Source organism: Helianthus annuus, chromosome 4, assembly GCF_002127325.2.
Source record: "Helianthus annuus cultivar XRQ/B chromosome 4, HanXRQr2.0-SUNRISE, whole genome shotgun sequence".
Classification (NCBI taxonomy): domain Eukaryota; kingdom Viridiplantae; phylum Streptophyta; class Magnoliopsida; order Asterales; family Asteraceae; genus Helianthus; species Helianthus annuus.
In genome coordinates this window covers 11,003,838-11,009,457 of record NC_035436.2, presented here as the reverse complement: position 1 = coordinate 11,009,457, position 5,620 = coordinate 11,003,838, and the positions used below count along the sequence as shown (strand labels likewise).

Below are 5,620 nucleotides of genomic sequence, written 5' to 3'. Positions count from 1 at the left end.
CATTGATGAATATTGCATAAATTAAAGATGGTGCTACTTCAATGAAGTTTGAGTGAAAGGGAGTGAGAAGGTGTGACCTTAGAAGCAGAATATGGTGATTTTAATCTCGAAGATTTGTTACTAGTCAGTTAAGTAGGTGAGGACAGTACAAATTCATTTACTACCATTGAAGATGTTGCATATCATTGTCTGAATGAGTTTTGACTTTTTTTTTTTTTTGTACAAAGCAGAAGCATGAAAGAGGAATTGTGATTGATGCTTGTGAGAGATGAGTTTAAGTGAGGCTGGTGAAGAGGTTGCATTACTTATGAATGCAGTAATGTTTGGGTAGGTGAGAATTTATTTGGAGACAATCACCAAAGAATTATATTGTTTATGTAGAAGTTTTAGATTTTTATTTAAAGATAGGATTTTTGTATGTAAACTATCATCATAAAGTAAAAGTGTAACCATATACTATGTACTAAGAATGTAAGTTTTATTACCAAAATTTATACGTAAATAATAATAATATATATTCATTCATAGGTTTGGTTTTTTTTTATATATTTTAAATTCAGGTTCTAAACTCAGGGAGATTGTTTTCTCAATCACCAAAAAATAAACCAGCCGCATTTACTTAATCAAATTAAAAATATGTTACCTAACAAGTAACAACTGGGTCAATGTTTGTTACTTAGACCCAGTGGCGTCTCTGAGAATTCACGTACCCTGTTCGAGCTCGAAAAATGTGCCCATAAGCTTTAACGAAAATTGTTTTTTTTTTTTATTTTTTTTTAAATCATATTAGTATTGGGTTGGGCCCAATAAACCTAATGTTAAGTTGGGTAAATTATAAAGCATAAAAAAATATTTGATAATGGGCCTCTATACTGATTTGAATGTGTTTACAATTTTTTTTAAATAACATATATATCGATTTTTTTTTTTAAATCATGTGCCCCTCGAAATCACGGGCCTTGTGCGGAAGTCCTCCCCGCACACCATAAGAGCCGCCCATGCTTAGACCTACTCGAAACTTTGTTATACTATACCTTTCTGTGCTCGGTTATATATTTAAAACTGAAGTATCTAATCTATACATATAACTTTTAAACATGGTGTATGTATTTTATTTTATTTCTAGAGGGCACCTGTACATAAATAATCAAGACAATATCCACTGTTTGTCCGCATACCTGTCTATTTTATATTCTTTAACCGAGGACCAGGTAAATGAATTTAAAAAATTATTATTTAGCATATTTAAAAAAAATTGAGACTAACATTCTAAACCGGATAATCTAAATTAGTATAAGTTTATCTGGCGGGAATACGATTATATTCTTCACCGGATACCCCAAATTTATATCAGTTTGTTTTTAGTAATTCAAGTGGTTAATTAACACCAAAAGACAACAGTTTCATTACTTCTTAAACACATTGTAACACGTTACACAACATGGAACCATCTTTGGGTTGCACAAATGATACAAGTTTCATCATCAACTCATCATCATCTTCATAGTCTCTCCATTCGCTATATCCTCAAGGTCTTGCTTCACCTTAGATGCTTCTTGCTTATACCATGCATACTCAAGTTTTCAGCACTAGTGCAATTTACGTCACACGTAAAGGAAACCTACTAAAGTCATCATGGCTTGAACATCTGACACCTATGGGATGATCAACATAGATAATTCACACAAACAAAATATTTGATTATAATAACTTCACTGACTCCACGTCGGACTCCCTGACTATCTTGTCGAGCCCACATCCCGTGATCTAAGATGACATGGAAGAACATACTAGGGTGACTTAAAAGAACAAGCTAGCTGGCTTGTTAAATGAAAGTGCTACAACTAGTGATTTTATCATGATGTATACAACAAAATGAAACTCTTTTAATCAAATTTCATTCACATGTATTTAATGTCACCTAACCAGAAAAATGTTTACATCTTATTTAAATACCGCTTGATCAAATTCTTTTGCACATGTAAATGGTTTCACATGAATCCAAACCCAACTATGAAGATTATAAGCATACCTGAAAGAAATTTTTCGGCGGAGACGGGGCTACATAGAGTTGCAGAGGTTATATTTGTAGAATTCATGTTAAAGCTCAGAAACACGTCATAACTATTGCCATTAGTCCCCGTAATGTTAGATCAAACTAGGATGATGGGAAAGATTACTGAATGTAGAAATATCAAAAGCCATGAAGTTTCTAGGTTGTGGATTCCAATTTAAAGAAGTAGTGAGCATGGACTTGAACTAAAAAATGAACATATGAAAAAGATAATGATTTTTTTTGGACTTTTGATGCTGGATCATATAATTGAATGATGGTGCTACTTAATTGAGTTTGAGTGATTTTCACTACTTTAATAGAGTTCGAGTGAGTAGCAGGGAAAAGGTGAGAGATGGCTAATCTTAGAAGTAAAAAAGAAAAAAAAGATTGGCTAATCTTAGAAGTAGAAGATGTTGATTTAAAAAGATTTATTTTCCAAGTAGGTGCGGATTGTTACATACTTCATTAACTGCTATTGAATGCTTGTGGGAGATGAGTTAAAGTGAGGCTGGTGGCATCAAATGAAGAAGTTGCACTACTGATCAATGAAGTAATGCTTGGGTAGGTGAGAATTTACAGGGATGGATCCAGGGGGTTTTTGGGGGTCCCGGAAACAATTCGAAAAAATTAGTGGAAACCTATATATGAGTTGGAAAAAATTTAGTGAGAATCTACCAAAAATACCCCTTGTTTTTAAAAAAATTTCCGGATCTGTCGCTACCTTGCTGGTTAATTTATTTAGAGACAAACTCATGTTGTTTATGAAAAAGTTTTTGATATTTATTTGAAGATAAGGTTTTTGTATGTAAGCTATCATTATAACGTACAAGTGTAACCATATATAATAAGAGGTAACAAACTTGATAATTAGTGCCTTATAATATATTGTCATTGTATTTTGCTTTTTTTTTTTTTTAGTTTTTTATGTAGAATACACGTATAATTCTATAGTTTACTTTTACATTAAAATTCATTGAAACTACAAGTCTACAATTTTACTAAAACCGTCATTGGTGTTATATTATGTAGGGAAAATGATCGATATTCATTAGAGATACACTTTTACTCCCTATTAGTTCAAGGAATTTTTACTAAAACCGTCATTGGTGTTATGACTCAAATTGCCACATTTTTTTCTGAATCCTCTTGTCCAATTTTAGTACCTCTCTCATTTTGTAATTATCCCCATTTAACGTTATACGCATACATGCTTTTGTGTTATTGTAACACATCTATACATATAACTAGTAGGTAACCCATGCGTTACGGTGGGATCATGATTTTTGTAAATGGTATATGCCTTCGCTGATAATCAAGCCAAAGTTTTTAATATATTTACCCAAACGAGACCCGTTTGAACCAAAAGGAATTTTATATTTATTCGTTTTTGCTTATTAATGTAGGTCCCGTTTTTCCGGTGGATCGGTTACGAAAACCTTATCCTTTGTTTATCTCAAATACGGTAACGGGTGCGGAATCCCCGTGACGGTGCAAACTAAACAAAGTGTAAATAAGAACACGCGTAACCAAAGATTCAATATATATTGATTATGGATGAGTACAAGCCGAAACATATACAAACAATGTTTACAGAGTTTCACTAAGTCTCACAGGTCTCTCATGAATTTCACACAGAAACAATGAGGGGTATTTATACAAGACACACACAGACCATGACGAAAGACAAAGGACTCGGCGAAACACCTTTGGGCCTGAAGAAGCCCAACAGACGATGAAACAGGGCTAGGCCAATACAATGGTTGATGAAACAAAACTGTTTAGTCATATGCTTTCAGAAGTTCACAAATTCTACATAATGACATCATCGTGACATCACACTGATGATGTCATGGTGATGTGTCACTTGGGATTTGTCCGTGGCTCTCCGTGCTTCACGTGTCGAACTCTGGGGCACACGACGGAGGAAAGTCGTGATGTCGGGCTTGAGCCGGACCTAACCGAGTCGAAACCAAGTCGAACCGAGCCGAGTCGAACCGAGCCAAGTCGCGTCCACACAAAGTGTATCAACAAACTCCCCCTTGGACGCTACTCGTGATGGTTCGTCTTCTGTGATTGTTCGTCTTCTGTGTCTTTCATGTCGGAGGATCTTCAAAGTCTTCACGCGTCGTAAGAAGAAAGTGTATCAACAAACTCCCCATTTAATTTAGGAAGTGTGTTAACAAACTCCCCCTTATAATGAACTCTCCATTGAGTCATGCTCGTGAATCTTTTGACTTGTCAAATCTTCAGATCCTTGTGGTGTTGATAAAGGGTCAGCGGCAACTCATCAATTTTATCTTTTGAGTGCCTTCACATCGTGTCTTCATTCTGAAGCTTGTCATCGAACATGTTCTCCTCGCCTTTAGCATCTGCACATGCAAGAAATCTAAACGCATAATGAGAACAATCGCTTGGAATATAGTTTCCATAAACAAACGACACATGTGTGACCATTTCTCAATCAAACACCGACCGACAACAGTTTGAAAGTTTAGAAAATGATCAATTTTAGTCCTTTAACTTTCAAAACTTGTTAACTTCGACTGTTTATGAAGATGCAATTGTTTTCCGGCTTACGATCAGGATTTTGGGTAGGATAGACTCGAGTTCCAACATCGGTCAATCAAAAATTAACTAGAAGCAAAATGTTTTTGGCTTTTATAATGTTTATATTAAAACACACCTAAAATCTTTTTGAAAATTTTCATTTTTCAAATGTAAAGACGGAAAACAATAAATAAATATATACAAAGATGCAGAGACTGAAAGCATTAAATAAATATTTATAGACATTCTTTTTGCGAGTTTCGAGGGTAAGAGAATCATATCAGTGTACGGTCATGCCAAAACGCTCTTTTTGTTCAATTAGTTAACGTTTAGATAAGCATCCTATAACGATTATCGATATTGTTGTCCACTTAAGCTCAACTTATCAGATATAATCATGGAGAGGGGATACGATTAGGGTATGATTTATACTTACCGACCGGTGTTCATCCACACACGACACATTCCCGTATCAAGGTATGCACGAGAGTTCATCTTACCGGTGAATATACCGATTATCATCTGTTTGACCGTATAAAAGATGTGAGATTCTCACTTATTTTGATTGAAAACAAGCCCTTTGTGATAGAATCACTTATTGATGAGGAACTTGATTTTCATATGCATGAGGGCACAGGAGCAAGTCCGTGAACAGGTCAGTACTTTTGTACAGCAGAGAGACGAACTTGACTCCCGGATAAATGTGATATATTATCACTTATTTTGAGGACATGTGATTGTTGATCACTTATTGAGGTCGATTGCAATATATACACGTATGTATAGTATCATGGAAGATCTAGACTTGCGTCCTCGTTATTTTTCGGTAAAAGATACAACCATGATACCCAGATGATAAGCAGCATAAAGACCGAATATCTCATAACCTCAGCAATCTATCAAACGAAATTTCGGTACCAAGACCATATGCCAATGAATGGTTCCCACCTGGTCTTCAGTCGATTTACGATTTATATCACCCTGCACACTTTAAAATGATTGTGAGCCTACCGATAC

The 5,620-nt window shown here is 35.0% G+C and overlaps 1 long non-coding RNA gene across 1 annotated transcript; it reads right to left on the bottom strand.

Annotated features, from left to right (window-relative positions):
- Nucleotides 1-1,381: 1,381 nt before the first annotated feature.
- LOC110934358 lies at nt 1,382-2,543 on the bottom strand. Its single transcript, XR_002588266.2, has 2 exons — nt 2,033-2,543; nt 1,382-1,655 (listed from the first exon to the last, which is right to left on the bottom strand). It is a non-coding gene; the product is annotated as an uncharacterized LOC110934358 (long non-coding RNA).
- Nucleotides 2,544-5,620: the final 3,077 nt, after the last annotated feature.